Here is a 21,311-nt window from a genome sequence, read left to right as displayed (position 1 = left end):
ACGATGATCGCATCTGCAATTCCACTTTTGCAGAGAAACCCACGCTTCTGCAAAGCCCACTAAGAATCCCGACCTGCCGCTTCTGCGGCTAACCCACCACTTCTGCGGGTCCGCACCTGCAGAAACCTTCCGCACCTGCAGTCCTTGGTCCTCATGCTCATCTCCGCTTCTGCGGTTCCATCATCGCAGAAGCGACTTCACTTCTGCGGAATCTTGTACGCACTTGCAATCCTACAACTTCCAGCCTACCTCCTCTTCTGAGGCTCCCAGCCGCTTCTACGGACTCGCAGATGTGGAGTCCTTTCGTACTTACGCTCCCAGGAAACCTCCCCAATTCTTCGCACCTGCGCACTGTTGCACCCTATTTTGCACGACTTAAAATAAGATTCAACTAGTAGTTTCCCTGTTGATGATGAAAGAGAGTCACCACCTAATATTTAAAGGTATACTAGGGTATCTATTCAATTTTAAATTATTATCTTATTAATCTGCTAACTAGTGAGATTTGTGTAAGGGTTCTTGTTCTTCTAAGGGGAAGGTGTTAGGCACTCCCTAGAATCTACCTAAGGTAGCTCCATAGGACTTAAACCAGGTTTGGGGAATTAGATGTCTATATTCTATTTGGTTAGTACTTAAAGTGTATGTCTTACCTTATGTCATATTTTAAAACTTATCATTTTAATAAAAGGGAAATATATATACTTAAGAAAAAAGTATAGGTTTTATATAAAAGAAAGCCCTTTGAATGTCTATGTAATTGAAAAAGGTTTGGAAATGTGTTTAAAGTGCTTATACTTACTAATTTTGCAAAATGGAGTTAAGTTTAAAATACTTGAATTTTGAAATAAGCTGGCTACTTGTGTAAAATAAGGACTATTAAGGAAATGGGGTTAGATATACCTTAGAAATTGATTTCAAATCTTATATTCAAGTTCCAAAGAAAAATCATTTGAGGATCTTTGATTTGCAGATGTATTCGTTTGGTTTGTAGAAAGCCCGACTTGGAAATCATTTCCTGATTTTGGTTTTTTAGAAAGAGAGATTGTCGACCTTGCAAATCTGTTTTAATTCTCAAAAGGCTTTATGAAAACAGTTAGTACGAGTGAGAATGGATACTGGATGATAGAAATAATTAACAAATTAAAATTATTTAACTACTAAGAGATAGTATTTCTTTTATTTTTACCCATGATTTTTAGCTTGCCTAGGTTGTTAAAGGAATTCAAAGAGATAAGGGAGAAATATTTACTCAAATATCATTAGTGTTATATACACAAAGGTAGCAACAGATTATGTAAAACAATAAAAGAAGGGGATGGACTCATGATTTGGGCCTGAAGAGCGTAAGGCCCAGCGACAAGAAATAACAGCAGTTTCAGCGACTCTCGACTCGAGCTGGAACTTGGGCCTGAGTTCTTGTGAACTCAGGAGGTCCAGTTCGGTCACATGTGCAAAAAAAGAAGGGAAAGACATTAGACATATGGCCCAATATGACACTCAAACACAAACAATATCAATGTAAGGCCCAAAAACAGAACGGTAACAAACATAAGTAATTAGAAATGCAGTAAAATTAATATAAGGTCAAAGAGAGTAAACAAATTAATAGTGAAACCTTTTATTTCATTTAACACTAATACTAAAAAGATTAATAAATTTCAGTAGTTAAGAGCTTAAGGTAAAATTCTATTCGTGGCCAAGACACCCTATGGATCCCCGGCACTTCAAAGTTTACGAGGGTCTCACGAACCCACACATATATTACTATTACGTATCTTGCAATCATTGCTTAAGCACGACTATTTTATGCATCACATTAATTGATAAAAAGTAAAGAATTCTTAAATGCAAATACTTGCAATAAACATTGAAAACGAAAGGTATTTCATTAACTAATTATAATAAAGCAAATTGCTTCAAGTTGTGTGCTAGCAATGAACTTTACAAAACTGAATGTATTCATATAGTATCATGAATAATATACATAATTGTCAAAAGCATGTCTTTGATTGACTTCAAATAGATCAAATTGACTTTCGGCCGCCATTTCCAATTGCATCACAGTAATTTTCCTATACGTTTAAAATGAAATTAAGAATTAGATAGGAGCTAATATATACAAGTCACAAAAAATCTTAAGAAATGACTTAAGCTATCAATCAACATTTAATAGAGTAAGATCTCCATTGAGCGTATCCTACTTAGCATAGTGTATTTCTCAATGTAACAGAGCAAATGCAGTGCAGACTCATAAATGCGGCAGAAATGCAAACTGTCAGTGCAAAAATATAGAAACGCAGTGTAGAAACGTAGCAAAAATGCAGAAATACAGCAAAAACGCAGCAGAAATGTTGAAACATAGCAGAAACGCAAAATTGCAGTGGAAAGATGCAGAAGCGCAGAATTGCAGTGAAAGAATGCAGAAATGCAGTACAGAAATGCAAAAACACATAAATGCAGTGCAGAAATGCAGAATTGCAGTGAAAGAATGCAGAAATGCAGTACAGAAGCGCAGAAACACAGAAACGCAGTGCAGAAATGCAAAAACGCAGTGCAGAAACGTAAAATCACAGTGTAAAATGCAGAAACGCAGAACCATAGTGCAGAAATACAACAGAAAAGCAAAAATGCAGTAGAAACACAAAATTGCAGTACAAAAATACTGAAACACAATAGAGAAATGCTAACGTAGTGCAAAACTACAACAGAAACACAGAGATGCAGCAGAAACGCAAAAATGCAATGCAAAAATACAAATGAACAGTGCAAAAATGCACAAACTAGTTTTCTGAATTAACAATCATGTCAAGGTCGTCAAGATGAAAAATGGAGAAGATCAAACAATATTCAGCATGCAATTGATCATGATACTGAATCAAGGGAGGAAACAAGTTATATGAAAAATAAAAAAGGAGTAGGATTTAGCAGGTATAAGCAAATAGATAAGACCTTTTCAAGAATCGGACTATGAGTTGATCCAGAGGAATGTGAAAGATTTTGTCCTTTGACAACTCATGCACTACTCGCATCAATCAGAGACGATAGGACGATAGGTTATACCCAACACAGCCTGCTACATCCTGAAGGTTCAGACCAGGGTTGTTTTCCACCAACACTTTCATAAGATGTCGCAGTTGTTGTAATTCCTGCACTTCTTCCTTCAATACTTTCAGTTCTTTTACTTCTTCTTTCAAAGAAGTGATTTCATCAGCATGCTTCTATTTAATTTGAAGATTTCCTCATCCTTTTTCAAAGAACTTGTTGTCACGGACCTACCGTAACATCAAACTCGACCATGCTACTCCTTTCCGAACACTTCCTTAAATGAGTCCTCCGCAGTTTCTCCAGTGTGTTGACGATTTTGAAGTTCATACTGTAAAAACAACTATCAGTGAGACAAAGCAAAATGAGGTCTAAAAGCCAGAGCTTATGGGATTCCAAGACACATAGAAGACAAATAAAAAAATAAGTTTGATAAAGAAGAGAGATCAAATTTTCATAGCTTCCTGACTTACTATTGCATTTTCGGTGTCTGGATCAACTTGCTTTCTTTCCTGTGTGCGAGTTGCAATAAATATTTCTGACTTTGATAGTTCCTCATTGTTCTCTTTCGTTGCACGCTACGAATTATATTAAATAAATTAAATATGTAGTCTAATAAAGTATGGAAAGAAATACAAGTTATTTTTTCCTGAAAGTGTCTAAAGAATAATACCAATGATGCGCACTCTTCCAAAATTAACAGGTCCCATTAGATGTCTCCACTTCTGCTTCTTTCTATTGTGAGAATTTAAAGAACACATGGCCTAAAATCCCACAAAAAGAAAAATATTCATCAACAAATCATATAGAAAAAACGAGCACTTGGATGATCCTTCGTCTTGCCATCAATTTCCAAAAGTGTTAAAATTATTTTATCAAATATCTTTTTCTCTATGTGCATTACGTCAAGGTTGTGTCGCAACAAGTTATGCTGCCAATAAGGCAATTCAAAAAAGATTGACCTTTTATTCCATGGGCCATTGTTTGATTTCTTTTGGTTCTTTCCAAATACATTGTCAATATTTTGTAAGCTATTAAGCACATCTGTTCCTAAAGCGGAGGAGACCTAAATTCTATTTTTCTATTGAAAGACCTTTTGTTAGATCTCCACGGATGATCTATGGGTAGAAAACACGATGGTCCATATAGCACATTTTCCGACTATGTTTTAGATAACAAGAATTAGTACCATAATTACAATTGGGGCAAGCCAACTTTCCTTTTGCACTCCAACCAGACAACATCGCATATGCAGGGAAGTCGCTAATTTTTCATAAAAGAGCTGCTCGTAGATGAAAGATTTGATTTCTTGAGGCATCATATGTTTTTATGCCGAACTCCCACAACTCCTTCAACTCTTCTACAATGGTTATAGATAAATGTCGATGTCATTTTCATGTTATCGTGGCCCAGGTATAAGTAAAGAAAGCATACAATATTCTAGTTTTATGCACATTCATGGAGGTAAATTATACGCCATTAAGACAACTGTCCATGTGCTATGAGATATGCTCATGGTACGAAATGGATTGAATCCGTCACTTGCCAAGCCAAGTTTAACGACCTGACGGGTCGTTTTGAGCTTTAGCATTTCATTCGGTGATTTAAGACATTGAGTAGCTTCATATGATGTATTATGACTTGAGTGTATGATCGGTTTTGGTTTTCGAGTCGTTCGGATTGATTTGGAAGAATGACTCTTGATTTGGAAGCTTTAAGTTGGAAGATTTGACCATTTGACTTTTGGGTAAACGGAGTCGAAAATCGGGTTTTGATCGTTCTGATACGTTCCTATGATAATTTTAGATTTGAATGTATGTTCGAATTTGATTTTGGAGGTTCCTAGAAGAAGAATTTGATACTATTTATCTAAAGTTGGCAATTTGAAGAACTTAAGAGTCCATAAGTGTGACTAAAAGTTGAGTTTGATGTTATTGGATGCCAATTGGTGTTCCGAGACTTTGGAAAGGTCTACATAGTTGAATTGAACTTGTATACAATGTTTGGAAGTAATCCAAAGTGGTTAAGTGTGATTCGAACATTACTTTGAAAGAATAAAGATTTAACAACTTAAGAGAAACTCTACTCGGTTTGAGCCTTGTTTCTTTATTGTGATGTTCCTGTGGGTGTTTTGAGGTTTTGGATAAGCTTGGGTATTATATTTGTACTTGTTGGTATGATTGGATGGGGTCCCAAGGGGCTTGAGTATGTTTTGGATCATTGGTTGAGAAACTAGTTAAGTTAATGATTTAGAGTTTGACCATGGTCAATATCAGGTTAAGATGACATCTTTTTGATATTTTGAGCACGCGAGTAGGTTCGTAGCGGATTTTATGATTGAAATGCATATATAATTTGTGTCTGGGAGTTTTCGAATTAGTTTTGGGGTGCTAAAACTAAGATTTTCCTATTGTTGGTTTTTTTCTAATGTAAATAATTACGAAAATGCCATTTATGTCCTCAAATTTTCGGACTTCCTTTAAAACTTCAAAATATCATATCTCCCTCATTTTACCGCCAAATTGGGTAATTCAAAAGGATATTTTGGGTGTAATCTCGCAAGGATCATGTTGGGCCTATCAAACATGAGTTTCAGAATCATCTATGATCTGATTTGGGTTAGGACATCTACTGTATTTTTACTATTTAGAATTTAGTTAGCTTTTCTCACAAGATTTTAGAGCTCAGTTTTGAGCGTTTTTGGAGGGAATTTTCACTATTTGGATTGGGGTAAATATTTTTTACTCGGATTTGTTTAAATTTCATGATTCCAACCTTGAATTTAGCGATTGATTGATGAATTGAACTGAAGAAATGGGAGATTTTAGTAAAAACGTTTTTACATAAATTGATGATTTGAAGGCCAATTTAAGGTCAGAATTGGATGATTTTGGTATGGTTGGAATCGTATTGGAATGATGTTCGAAATTTATGATTTTTGTCGAGTTTCGAGATACGGACCGGGGGTTGACTTTTTGATTTAGTTAAAGATCTAAACTTTATTAATTAAAATTGGTTTCTCTTGCATTGTTTGATAATATTAAGTTGTTTTGGCTAGATTTGAGCTGAGCGGAGGTGAATTTTAAAGAAAAAGCTATTTTTGAGTGATGAATTGGCCTAATTGAGATAAATATCTTGCCAAACTTTGTGTAGGGAAAACTGCCCCATAGGATTTGGTTTAATTGCACTATTTGACTTATGTGGAAGACGTGCACTTAGGTGACGAGTGTGTACACGGGCTCATTTGTGAAAACTGGCCGGTTTAGATCCTTAGGTCACTTATTTGCAATTAGTTGAAGTTGTTAGTACATGTTAAATCTTTCATCATTGAGTTTATACTTATCTGTATTTAGTTGAAGTTGTTATTATATGTTATATCCTTCATTGTTGATTTTATCCTTATTTGCATTTCATTTAAGTTGCTATTACATGTTATATCTTCTATTGTTGAGTTATTCTTATGTGCATTTTACTAGAGTTGTTATTACATGAAACATCATTCTTGATTGAGTTTATTCTTCTGTTTAATTGGGTTGTTGTTGAGACTCTTGTATATATTATTGTTGAGCCATGGGCTATGTTGGTTGTGATATTAGTATTATTATTTTGGCAATGTTGTATTATATAGGCACGTGTGGTGCGGGATGATTATTATGTTATGATGAGATGCGTATGCGGGGGTATAAGGGTGGTGATATTGATGCGCATGCGGCGAGATAACAGAGATTTATGCGTATGTTGCTAGTAAGGAAAATTACTTGAAGCCACGCGACGAGAGAAGGGGGCTAAAACGCGTGAAGCTATTTTGGACAAAATATTTTAAAAATCAAATGTAAGGCTCACGCGGCGATATAAGGAAGATTTATGATTTGTGACTTGTGATTATGAGGTATGGTACCTCGGGGTGATTCTTGTTGAAAATCTTGTATTGAAATGGCTTGATTATTTGGACCGTCATTTTCTTTCCGTAATTTGCTTCACTTGTATTTTTAACCGTGTTCTGATTATTTTGTTGTCTTATCACATGTTTACTTCATGTTGTAATATGTTACTTCTATTTTCCATTGATAGCTTATATTAACGTTCTCTATATTGTTAGCCTTACATTGATATTCTTTCCGCTGTTAGCTTTATATTAATGTTTAACTCAGATTTTTCCATGTCTGGTAAGTGTACTGACCTACCTCGTTACTACTCCACTGAGGTTAGTCTTGATACTTATTGGTACCGTTGTAATGTACTCATATTATACTTCTGCATATTGTTGCGCAGATCCAGGTACCGCTGACCGTGTCAGACGCTAGTGAGTAGATTCTAACTCTTGTGGAGACTTCAAGGTATACCTGTTTGACGCTCTTAGGTTTCTGAGTGACCATCTTATATTATCTTTGCTAATGTTTATCTTCATTTTGAAACAATATTGTATCTAGAGATTTTAGTGTATTTCAGTCGAGCTTATGACTCTGTACTACCAAATTTTGGGGTTTTATAACTGTTGTTCTGCTTTAGCTACGTTATTTCAATTATCAGTTTTTTTTTTTGCCTAATGGCTAATATATAAATAAAATCCCAAAAATGGGTCCAATGCTTACAAGATGTCCAAACCAAAATAGAAGTTGCATGAAGCTACTAGTTATTAAAAAAGATAGAAAAGCTAAAATCTAATGAACTAACTATTACAACATGAAAAGTTGAATGCTTCCTTCTCCTATTAGTGTATGTGAATCCAATTGTCATTTTAATATTTAATAGTTAAGTTGATTATTTTTGTTAAATATCATCTGTGTTAGGCTTACCTAGTCTTAGAGACTAGGTGCCATCACGATTACTAAGGTGAGATTTTGGGGTCGTGACACTAAGTCTCACATTGAGAGAATCTGTTGCGAATTCTTGATGAAGGCTATCAAAGTCTTTCCATGTTTAGCCATCAGCAGGATGCATTAACTTTCCATCTTTAGAACATTCCTCGTAATTCCACCTGAATGTATCTGCTATTTTTGAGCACATAAATAGTCTTTTGAGTCTAGGAATTAACGAAAAATGTCTTAAAATTTTAGCAGGAACACGATAAGTTTTTTTAGAAGACTCAAGCTCACTATCTTCTTCAGGATATTCGACATATCGAGAAGCTTCACAAACATGACAATATTTATCACCTTTATGGTCATTCCTGAATAACATGCCGTCATTAGGACATGCATTACTTTTTTTATAGTCGAGACCTAAATCTTTTGCCATAGCCTTGGCTTTGTTGTAGGATATAAGAATGTTCAACTCAGACATCGCCTCCTTCAATAACTTTAAGAGAGAAGTGAAGGAAGCATTGCTCCATCCATGGAGACACTTCAACAAGTGTAGACAGATTGTGAATGATAATTTAGAGAGTCCTTTACAACCCGGATATAGTTATTGCCTAGCCTCATTAACTAAATTATAAAACTTTTGGGCTTCTTTATTTGGGCCTTCATAAACTCCTTCGGCTTGTGAAACATCTCTAAATTAATTATTCAACAATCCATCAATGCTATCATACGAGTTAGCTTCATCATCCATCTCACCGTCAACACTCATCGGGATTTCCTATTCCCCGTAATTAATCCACCTTATATAACCTTGAACAAAAATATAGCATATTAATTGATCATATATTACATTCCTTCTATACCAATGGATATTATAACACTTTGCACATGACATTGAATTTCTTCGCCTTGAGGATCTCCAGCAGAATAAGCAAAGTCCACGAAAGATTGAACACCGTCAATATACTCTACGCTATACCTTATAAATCCATCCAATCCTTGGAGATCCTAAAGATTAAATACTAATATTGAATCTTCAAATATATATTTATTTAAGCATTAATTATATTTGTACAAATAAATCCTTAAAATAACGATTAATATAATAGCACAATAAAAAAATTAAGAGGATACACTTATTTTTGATGAAGTTAAGAGGATAAACTTTTTCCCTAGACATGACACCTATTGTAAGCCAAAATTCAACTTCAAGTCCACCGCAAATATTCCGAAGTGTTGATTAATCTTCTTGGAGAAAAAATTAAATTTCAGCGGTTAGTAGAGATGATGATATCAAGGAAAATTGATTAATAGACGAGCACATAAAGGAGAAAAGCTTATAGAAATAAAAAGACCTCTATGAAATTTTATATTAGAAATTTAATACTTCTATCAAGTGATCGCAAATCAGAACATACCAAAAACAGAACTAAAGAAACAAAATTTTACATCCCAAGAAAACTCAAATATTAACTCTCAAACGAGAATTCTTGTCAAGTGATTTTCATGTGACTAACTAGAAGAGTTGCTGTAGAGTGTCGGAGAGAAATAATAAGCATGAAAAGTGCAAATAACATAAGAAATTCAGTGTTATAGTATAATAGAGCTATTGTCCAAACATTTTTAATCGTGTTAACAAAGTAATTCAAACATATGTAGTTTAATTACAAGATAAAAACCTAAGAATTGGGAAAGAAGAATGATTCAAAACAACTATGCTTATGAGTATTAATTAAGAGTTCAATACCGAGATATGTCGAGTTTAATACTGGAAAAGTTCTAAACAAAGCTTAACAGCTTAAATCAAAAGTTGCAAAACTAATACCAAATTTTAAACCACGAAAAGAATATTCGTATCCTTCAAACCAAACAATCCCTAAAACTTTAATATTTCTAAAGGAAACTAATTTTCTCAGCAGAAGAGACATCGCCACCGCACGGCAAAATATTATATAAGAAAAACATAGTACAAGACTGTGATAGTTGGCAATGGTGGAAAGGAAGAAAAAGGAACATAGAAAACAAAAAAACACATGAATCAAAGGAAACAACAATCATATTAATGTTACCTTATGAAGAAACCGCAGAGAGAAGCGAACAATCCTACAACTTAATAGTCGAAAAGTTGTTCCAAGGAGAAGTAGAATCGATAGATATGTCTATAAGGTGCAGAGATTTCAGATTTTGTCGACCTTGTGAGAAGGTGTAGAAACCCTAAACTGGAGATCTTATGAAGGAGAGAATTCTTTTACTTTTTTGGAGTAGGAAGGAAATACTCTACTAAAAGTGGGCAACAATATGGGGGGAATACGTTTTTTTGCTGAAAATTTTATCGACAACTTTAGAGTGCACTTATAAAGTGTTACTTTTAGTATTACAGAAATATCACACTTGAAAGAGTAGCCATAAATATAAATAGGTGTTGCTAATTATTTTAAGATTTGGTTACATCTGTAGAGCGCAGTCTATACTTCCTAATGGCATACTTTACATGCATTGTTAAACTTTGCATAGCCAAAAGCCGTAAATAAAGGCCATCCCTAAAAAGCATACCCATAGATATTTTTGGCCACGTTTTGTAACACAAAAGGGGAGGGGTGAGTTGTGTCCAATTAAAAAATTCAGTTGATTAGATAGAGTAATAGTCGACTACTCCTTGTCAGCAGGTTCGATCACAATAGAAGTAAATTATGCAGGAATAAAAACAGTAAAGACAAAGAAGTTTTATAATGGTTATGTACCGGTGTGGTGCCTACATTCAGTTCCCTTGGGTCACAAGGGTTCTTATAACGACCTGACCGATCGTTTTGTGTAATTGTACCCCGTTTCCCCTTTTGATGCTTCACACATGTGTGTTTATAATTTTATGACTTACAAGGTTGATTAGTTTCGTTCCGGAAAGCTTTCGGGTTGATTCAAACCCTTTGATCTTTGACTTAGAAGCTTAGGTTAGAAATGTTGACCAAACTTTGACTTTTGTGAAAACGACCCCGGAATGGTATTTTGATGGCTTCGATAGCTTCGTATCGTAATTTCAGACTTGGGCGTATGCCCAGAATTGATTTCGGAAGTCCGTAGGTTGATTTGGGTTGTTTTGCCGAAATTTGGCAATTAGAAGTTAAAAAGTTTGACCGTTGATTGACTTCTATATATTGAGATCGGAATTTGATTTTGGGACTTGGAGTAGGTCCGTTATGCTAGTTAGAACTTGTATGCAAAATTTGGTATCATTTGGAGTTGATTTGGTAGGATTCAGACGTTTAGTTGTAATTCTAGAGATTCTATAACGTTACTTTGAAATTCATGCGTTTAGTGTTCGATTCGCAGTTTAAGATGTTATTTTTGTGTTTTAATCGCGCGAGCAAGTTCGTATGATATTCGTAGACTTGTGTGGAGGTTTGGTTTGGAGCCCTGAGGGCTTGGATGAGTTTCAGAAGGTTTTGAACTGAAAATGGAAAATCTGGTGTCTGGTGCCTCTACTGTCGCATTTGCGAACCCCAGGTTCGTAAATGCGAGCTTAGTAGGGGGCCTCAGGTTGCAATACCTGTTGCAACCAAACACACTCACGCAAGTATACGTGGTCGTCAAGTAATAGAGTAGTGAATAAAGTATCGTTCCCACGAAGACTTATGATTAACTTTTGACTAATTCAAACTCAAATAGCTTATCGATTCAAGCGATTTCTTATAAAATAGATAATTTTTTAATTTACTACCTAAAAACTATCAAGTAATGAAATACTAAAAATCAACACAACACTTAAATAGTTTTGAATAACAATCAATAGGAGATAATATTCCAGGGTCACGGGTTATCTAACAATCATGTTGCATTCTTAGCTTAAAATAACTAATTGATTTATCTGGATTGTTGATTGACAGGGTTAATATTACTCATAAGAATCTGTCGAGTCCTCACTCGCCTATTTAAGCTAACTTAATGCCTATATGTCTATGGAATTAAGATTAACAAGAATGCATTTACAATTCCTGTATTGCAACCGAGCAAGGCAATTAGGTATATGTCTATCCTAATTGCGAATCCGTTCCCCGATGCCCGGGTTTAAGAACTTGCTCTATTTAATTCTATATGCAATCTAGAGTTTTCACTTTCGAGTTCAACTCTAGATTCGTAGATAGTATTTCACTGTTAGCTACTCAGCAAAATAATTAAAAACAGAATTAAATAAACAACCCAATATGATAAAATCAACTTCGTCAAATTAAACTTCAAACATCAACATTCATGTATACCCATGATCCTAGAACAATAGGTTTCTTAGCCACTCATGTTCATACAATCATCAAAAATAATATTTTCAAACATAAAATCAATGAATACTAGGAAAGGGATGGAAGAATTGATCAAATCCTTGCTTTCGAGTGTTTGGCGCCTCCCTCTTCTCTCTAAATCATGTCCTCCCCTCAAAAATAGGTTTAGGTTGGCTTTTATATGAGTTGGGGACGTCTAGGGGTCGAAATAACCGAGTCCTAGTCGAAAAAGGACACTTTTTCGTCTTGAGCGTCCAGGGCAGCGAGGGGCGCTGGCCGTGGCGCTCAAACATTTTGGCTGCTGCCAGTGTCCCACGCTGGCTGTGGCCCTCAAATCTCTCTTTTTGCGATTTTGTCCCGATTTTGCTCCAATTCGCGCCCTTTCGTCCCAAATTGCATCCGAATGATTCCTACACATAGAAATACCAAAATTTAGCACAAATAATCATATTAAACATCTCAAATCGTCGAGACATGAGTAAAATGTGAGGCGATATATATCAAAATATGCATACATTAAGCCGATTATCAACACCCCACACTTAAACTCTTGTTCGTCCTCGAGCAGTGGAACTATATTAGCACCCCCAAAACGTACTTAGCACTATGGAAGAGGACCTCACAATTAATTCAATCAAACAACCTACCTTTTGACTATGATCGATGTCGGCAATTAAGCATGAACACACAAATTTTACATTCTTCCCGTTTTTAAATAGCCCAAGTATACTCAATGTTTTTCAACCAACTCAATCAACTCAAGCAACCTCTCCACAACCACCTTACCTCAAGAGACGACTCGTTACCACTAAGCATCCTCAACACACGCACTCACCCAACACAAGAAAGTGTATAATTTCACCAATCCGTCATGAGATCAAGTGCCCTCACCACAAGCAAAAGAGTGAATATCAAAGTAGTCCACAAATTTAAATATGTCATTGAACATAAATTAAGGACATCACACAATTGAACAACATTCACTCACTCTCACAAAGAATTCATGTGCATCCCGTGGTCGTACCATAAGCTTGCCCATAGTGTACATCTCTACTAATCTAAGCTAGCTAAATCTAGGATCAATTAGGACTTTAAGGTTGTAATGTAGGCTAAGGGATGGGTAGGATACATTTAGGAATAGTGACTAACCCTCCTAAGCACTTTAATACACTACACTCACAATTCAAATGCAATATCTTCTCAACCCATTCACTTGTCATACACCATAACTAACATGACACTCTTTTCCATCAAGCACCTCTATGGTTTCACTAGCACGAGTGAGAAGGATAAGGAGGTGTGTCTTTCTAAATTAGTTGAACTTTTGTTTGCTCTTTCTTGCAAAAATTTTCCTCTTTGTTTATTTTTTATTTTTATTTTTATTTTTTTTACACACTCCATACATTGAAGTTCATAAGCTAGTGACCTTTATTCACAATTTTAGTGCACCTTAAGGGCCCTTCCATGGTTCTACTCGAAAGCCACTTCCTAATCTCTCACCTTACTTCTTTTAGCGACTAAGTGCCTTAGGAGGTAAAGGTTCAACAATCTCAAATTAAGAACAACTAGGAGTACGGCTTGTAATGTGGTTGCCAAGGAAACGGTCTATAGGCTCAAAGGGGCTAGCAATGGGAAAATTTTATTTGTCAGTGACAAGCACCTTTATGGTCAAGCAAGAAACGCCTATGTCATCTCCTAGACTAGCACAACTTAATGATTTCGCGTTGATTAACACACGGGGCAAGTTCTAGACTACACAGGGTAGCACAGAATATCAACAATCATTACACACACATGGCACTTGACTCACTCAAGACGGTTCTGTGTGACTCTCAAGTCAAGCAAGCATATCAAGTTGAGGATTTTTTAAGCAACAATGCACTAGTGGCATACAAGTCAATCAACTGAGAAAAAGGCGTCAAAGAGTAGGCTACTTAATCTACTTGGGCATTACAATTCAAATCATATATGCAGGACGACAGAGCGCATGCTCTAACTTAACTTTCCAACACCAAACATGTCAACAGGTACCTCAGAGCAATCTCAATTTTCTCCCTTATCCTACTCCTAAAAAATAAAACAAAACATCCGGTTCGAGCTACACCATTGGAAAAGAACCGGCGTCCAAAGAAAAACCAAGGGATACTACCTAACTATCAAAAATAAAACAAAAGAAAATCTTTTTGGTATTTTTAATCGGACTTTAATCCCTCAAGAAAATTGTCCAACAGATCCATCGTCGGGAAAAGTCCAAGTTTTTGTTAATTTTTTTTTTATGTACTCTAGCTAATTAGACTATGTTAGTCTTAAACTAAGCTAAAAGGTGATAAAAGAAAAAAAAAATAATAACACTAAAATTTTTATACAATTCAAGGAGTATTCCCTCCACCCCACACTTAAACAATGCATAGTCCCCGATGCTTAATAAATTCAAAAATAAAGTAAGGTGGAAAGAAAGAACTCCCTGTTAGTCGGAGTCTACCTCATCAGGATGCCAACCAGCTGTGGCAATGGGCTCATCATCATCTCCTAAGGGTACCAAAGCCATTGGTCCCATAACTTCATCATCATCCGCATCCTCATTATCAGATTCCTTGTCAGTGTTTTCATCCTCAGATGGATGAACGGGACTACCTAGTGCTATGCCCAACATCTCCTTGGAAGAACTGGAGAGATCACTTTGCAATTGCGTGCGCTCCTCATCTAACAGGAAGCCTTGTGTCATTTTTTGGGAGTTGATAGTCTTAACCCATGAAGGCTTCAAAAGTTCGTCAAAAGTCCAAGCTACCAAGCAATACGTCACACACTTTGTGGTGTTGATTCTAATGCAAAATGGACGCGAACTAAGGGAAATATTCACCTTGAAATGCTCCGGTTCGACTTCAATAAAACGGCCAAGGTTTGGCAAAACTTTGTGCAAGCTAGATTAATGACCGTCGAACATAATAGTGAGTGCACTCGAGCTCGAGTGTGCGTGATCTACTTTTTGATGACCGGGCACCCCATAAATGTGGGTGAGCTCATACTTGGGGAGATGACCCGCACCCGTTTTGGAGGAAGGATCAAAAGGTTTTTTTTTGGCAACATCCTGACACAATACATGCTCTCTCATGGGGTACCAGAGTACCCTGGCTATGATGAGGTAGTGGAGGCACCCACAGCATTATTAGACATCATATCCATGCTAGAGTCCACATCCAAGCTCACTCAAGCTGCTAGGAATGAGAGGAACAAAAATTTCAATAGGTATCTTTACAAATCCCTCAATGTTATTATGAGCAGGCTTGGGGCATATAACTCTCTTACCATGCTGAGATTTGCCGGGTCCGGACATTCGAGGAGTTTATCCATCTTCTTTTCAATCAATGTAGCAAGTACATCTGGGAAGTTCCGTTCTAAAGCCTTCACATTTATCCCCATTTCAGACACATATCTCCCATATGGAACAAAAGTATCATGCCATTTGATGGCGTCATCCCGAACAAGTTCCACTCGAGGCTGTGGTGGCCTCGTAGACCCGCTAGCCTGTTGCTTTCCCTTGGCTTGTCAGGAGGAGCTCTCGCCTTGCTTGCATTTCTTTGGAAGGGGGGCAGTAGTGGAGGACTTCCCCACCCCTTTTCCTTTAGCGGTATCGTCACGAGCCATAGCAACCTACACATGATAAACACAAAGATGAGAATGAATCAAGAGATGTTGCCTAAGGTCATCGTGAGAGGCCAGATGACCCCACACTTAAAACCTAAGGCTATGTATAATCGAATCATAATATTGATTCAATGTGCACCAATGTGTCATCACAAGGCTATAGGTACTTAGACTTCCCTATGCCATAAAATTCAATTAGTCTAACATGGCCGTAACTTAACTATGGTGCAAGCATAACAAAGCTAAAGTATACATTACTACACTATTTTAGTACACTAACTACAACTTACAAAAGATTAGAACAAGATACAATACCCCCAAAACACCCCACACTTCGCCCTAACTCATATACAACTACACTCGGCTACTTAGACTTCACCGGTGTTCAAATTTACTCTCTTAAGCATTTTAGCAAACACCTTGTGGGCATCAATTTTGCTCTTCTATTTCAACAATGGTGGGAGAAGGTGGGCCTCCCAAATTTACATGAAGTAGAGAAAGTTATAGTTTACTACTTCAAACACAACTGCTCAACCAAATTTTTGCACCAATTTCGTGTATAATCATTCCACCCACAATAACATCCAATATGTTTAAGAGACCTAGGGGGTTTGAGGATTGGGGGAGAAAGAAGACTACAAATACTCTAAGAACTTCCAAAAAACAAGAAAAAAAATAAGAAGAAGAACATACCTTAGAGTCTTGAGATGGAATTGAGCAAGGAATATGGTGAGAACTTGAGAGAAAGGGGGAGAAGAAGAGCAAACCGTGTGTTTTTGGAGAGAATGGGGGGTTTTCGGTTTTAGCTATTTTAATTTAGGTGGGGGATGGGTTTGGGTAATTGGGTATGGGTTGGGTTGTGAGTGTATATGGGTAATTGGGTAGGGTATTTTTTAATTAAACAAAGAAAACGAATTTTTTTTTTTTTTTTTTTTACTTACCTGAACCGTCAGCCCAGCGCCCCGCGCTGGGGCTGGCGTTGAAGCTCCCGAGCTACTGCAAAGTGCGCCCCAGGCAGCGTGGGGCGCTGGCCTGGGCGCTCAATTTATTTATTTTTAAACAATCCCGACTACCCGAGCACTCAATATATACATTCCACACCATTTCAACCTACAAAGAAAATATTATGGCCTAAAAAAGAAAAAACTATGCTTCGAAAGCGGTAAATATTGGGTTGCCTCCCAACGAGCGCCTAATTTAACGTCGCGGCACGACTAAACATGTGTTTAAGCATCTTTCGAGTCCACTGAGGTCTTGTGACGTGCAATGTCACCACTCCAATAATATTTTATTCTCTGGCCATTTACCAAGAAGGTACCACTTTAGCTCATATCACGCATTTCCACCGCTCCGTGAGGCCTCACACTTACCACAACAAAAGGACCTGCCCAACGAGACTTAAGCTTTCCAGGGAATAGCTTCAACCTTGAATTGAACAAGAGAACATCTTGACCCGGCTCAAACTCTCGATGTTGAATGTGCTTGTCATGCCACCTCTTCATCTTTTCTTTATATAATTTGGCATTTTCATATGCGTGCAATCGAAATTCATCAAGCTCATTGAGTTACAGCAACCTATTCTCACCAGCTGAGTCCATGTCCATATTTAGCTTTTTGATCGCCCAATAAGCTTTATGTTCAAGCTCGACGGGCAAGTGGCATGCCTTCCCATAAACCAACCTGTACGGAGAAGTACCTATGGGAGTCTTGTATGCAGTTCGATATGCCCATAATGTATCATCCAGCTTCCCTGCCCAGTCTTTTTTATTTCCACTTACTGATTTCTCTAAAATCTGCTTTACCTCTCTGTTTGAAACATCTACTTGACCACTCGTTTGGGGATGATAGGCAGTAGAAACTTTGTGCTTAACTCCATACTTTGCAAGAACATTATTCAGCAATTTGTTACAAAAGTGAGTTCCTCCGTCGCTTATTAACACTCTTGGAGTCCCACAGCGCGTGAAGATGTGCTTCTTTACAAAGCTTACCACTACCTTTGCATCATTAGTAGGAAGAGCAATGGCCTCCACCCACTTAGAAACATAGTCGACTGCCACCAAGATGTACCTGTGACCATTAGAATATGGGAACGGTCCCATGAAATCAATCCCCCAAACATCAAAAAGCTCTACTGCTAGAATATTTTGCAAAGGCATTTCGTGCTTCCTCGTGATAGTTCCGGTTCTTTGGCATCTGTCACACTTTTTAACAAAGGCATGTGCATCCTTAAATAATTTTGGCCAATAGAAACCTGAGTGTAGCACTTTTTGGGCGGTTCTATCCCCACCGTGATGACCTCCATATGGCGAAGCATGACAGCCATGCAATATTGCATTCATCTCTTCCTCAGGAACACACCTTCGCACCAACTAATCTGCGCATTGCCTATATAAGAATGGCTCATCCCACATGTAGAGCCTCACATCATGTAAGAATCTTCTTCTATTATCAGGTGTTAATTCTAGTGGTGTCACCCCACTTGTAATAAAATTCACATAATCCGCATACCATGGGGCTTCACCTGAGGTGACTGCTAATAACTGCTCATCAGGAAATGTTTCTTTGATTGACCCTCCTTCAGCTACATGGTTCCGACTTTCTAATCTGGACAAGTGATCAGCCACTTGATTTTCTGTCCCTTTTCGATCTCGGATCTCTAATTCACATTCTTGCAAGAGGAGGACCCAAGGAATCAGCCTCGGCTTGGCATCTTTCTTTTCAAACAAGTATCTGATAGCTGAATGATCTGTGTAGACGATAACTTTGGTTCCCACTAGATAAGATCTGAACTTGTCAAACGCCCACACCACTGCAAGCAACTCTTTTTCAGTAACTGTATAATTCATCTGAGCTGGATTCATAGTTTTGCTCGCATAATAAATGGAGTGAAATATTTTATCCCTTCTTTGCCCCAAAACAGCTCCGATTGCTATGTCACTTGCATCGCACATCAACTCATATGGCAGTCCCCAATCTGGGGCGATGATAATTGGTGCAGTCACCAACCTTCCCTTCAGCTCCTCAAATGCTTTCAGACATGCATCATCAAACATGAAGGTGACATCTTTCTCTAGAAGTTTGCATAACGGAGAAGAAATTTTCGAAAAATCTTAAATGAATCGACGATAAAAACCTGCATGGCCCAAGAAACTGCGAATGCCTTTGACGGATGTCGGTGGGGGAAATTTTTCAATCGCCTCCACCTTTGCTTTATCCACTTGTAGACCATCTTTTGACACCTTGTGCCCCAAGACTATACCTTCACGTACCATGAAATGGCACTTTTCCCAGTTGAGTACCAAGTTTGTCTCTTCACACCTAGCAAGCACTTTATCAAGGTTCATTAAACAATTATCAAAAGAACACCCAAACACAGAAAAATCATCCATGAACACTTCCACAAATCTTTCAACCATGTCAGTAAAAATAGCCATCATACACCTTTGAAAAGTCACAGGTGCATTACAGAGACCAAAGAGCATTCTCTTGAACGCATACGTGCCATAGGGACACGTAATTGTGGTTTTCTCTTGGTCCTCTGGGGCTATAGCAATCTGATTATACCCCGAATAACCATCTAGAAAACAGTAGAATTCCTGGCCAGCTAACCTATCCAGCATTTGGTCAATGAAAGGGAGGGGAAAGTGGTCTTTTCGGGTGGCATTGATCAATTTTCTATAATCTATGCAAATTCTCCACCCAGTGACAGTTCTTGTAGGAATTAAGTCATTATTTTCATTAACCACTACAGTCATCCCCCCTTTCTTAGGCACACATTGAACGGGGCTTACCCATTTGCTATCAGAGATTGGGAATACAATACCTGTATCAAGCCACTTAATCACTTCTTTTCTTACCACCTCTTTCATGATTGGATTTAGGCGGCATTGTTGCTCTACACTTTGCTTGTGTCCGTCCTCCATGAGGATTTTATGCATACAGAAAGATGGACTAATGCCTTTGATGTCAGCAATCGTCCACCCAATTGCTCACTTGTGCTCACGTAGCACTCTCAACAACTTTTCTTCCTGCAATTTAGACAATTCAGAAGAAACAATAACAGGTAAAGTGTCAGAACTACCCAAAAAGCATATTAAAGGTGAGGGGGTAGGGGTTTAAGCTCCAATTTTGGAGCTTCTTCAATTGACGGCTTTGGAGGAGATCTACTTAGCCTATTCAGGGGCTTAAACGGGTGTATTCCTTGCATGTAAGCACAAGATGCATCTAGGATATGCATCATCTCCTCAACCTTATCATCAATCTCCAAGTTATCGAAAAACATGAGTGCTTTTTCTAGAGAATCGTCTAGATATACACTCGTGTCAAGAAGTTTCTCATCCACCTCCATAACAGATATCATAGAGAGCTCCTCATAGTGGCAGAGAAGTTGGATCGCTTTGTAGACATTAAAAACTGCTTCCTCGTTGTCCACCCTCATAATCATTTTTCCCTCTCTCACTTTAATTATTGCATCACCAGTAGCCAAGAGAGGTCGTCCCAATATGATTGGAACTTGTTCATCAGCCTCAAAATCTAGAATAATAAAGTCAGTTGGGAAGATAAATTTCCCAATTTGCAGCAATACATCTTCAATCACTCCTTCAGGGTAGGCTATGGACCTATCAGCTAATTGCAACATCACAGTGGTTGGTCTTGGAGCTCCCAGACCCAATTGCTTAAATAAGGACAAGGGCATTAGATTTATGCTCTCCCCCAAATCACAAAGAGCACGACCCACGTCAATATTTCCAATTCGCACAGGGATGGTAAAGCTGCCAGGATCCTTAAGCTTTTGAGGAAGCTTGTTTTGGACTCTTGAAGTGCACTCCTCAGTAAGTGCAACTGTCTCGAATTCAGTCAATTTCCTCTTGTGAGCCACTATATCTTTTATGTACTTAGCATATTTTGGAATTTCACGAAGTACATCCACCAATGGAATATTCAATTGAACCTGGCTCAACATAGAGAGAAATTTGTTGAACATGCGATCATCATTCTTTTTCTGCAATCTCTGGGGAAAGGTGGTGGTGGCCTTGTAGCCTCCACTGGCTCTGAACCTGCATCATTTTTCTTTGACTCGTGTATTGCCTTAGGGATCAGCTCTCTCTCAGGTATAGGTTTATCCTTTCTCTTCTTTGACACTTCTTCTAGTTCCCTCCCGTTTCTGAGTGTAACTGCATTAACTTGAGGGTTCTTCTCTGTATCACTGGGAAGAGTGCCTGCAGGTCTAGTGTTTTGATTTGTTGCTAACTGTCCCATTTGCCTCTCAAGATTTCTGAAATCGGTCCTGAAATGTTGATTATCAAGCAACAACTTCTTCAGCAAGTCATTCGTACTCTCTTCTATTTGTAGGGGTGGTTTCTGAGGTTGATTGAAATTTCCTTGGGGCCTATACTGGTTCTGATTCTGTTGATTTCCTCCCCATAAGAAGTTAGGATGATTCCTCCAATTTGGATTGTACGTATTCTCATATTGTACATGCTGATTCATTGGACCTCTGCTCTGTTGCCCCACATAGTATATAGATTCAGGATTCGTGGGGCACATGTCA

The 21,311-nt window shown here is 37.7% G+C and overlaps 1 long non-coding RNA gene across 1 annotated transcript; it reads right to left on the bottom strand.

Annotated features, from left to right (window-relative positions):
- Window positions 1-1,867: 1,867 nt before the first annotated feature.
- LOC104110678 (uncharacterized) lies at window positions 1,868-10,211 on the bottom strand. The gene is made up of 5 exons (XR_689521.4): window positions 9,914-10,211; window positions 3,716-3,806; window positions 3,516-3,620; window positions 2,950-3,373; window positions 1,868-2,072 (listed from the first exon to the last, which is right to left on the bottom strand). It is a non-coding gene; the product is annotated as an uncharacterized lncRNA (long non-coding RNA).
- Between the last annotated feature and the right edge of the window lie 11,100 nt (window positions 10,212-21,311).

The sequence above is a fragment of the Nicotiana tomentosiformis genome, chromosome 10 (assembly GCF_000390325.3).
Source record: "Nicotiana tomentosiformis chromosome 10, ASM39032v3, whole genome shotgun sequence".
In the NCBI taxonomy this organism is placed as follows: Eukaryota; Viridiplantae; Streptophyta; class Magnoliopsida; order Solanales; family Solanaceae; genus Nicotiana; species Nicotiana tomentosiformis.
The sequence above is the reverse complement of the archived record's forward strand: the minus strand, read 5'-3'. Positions and strand labels throughout refer to the sequence as shown.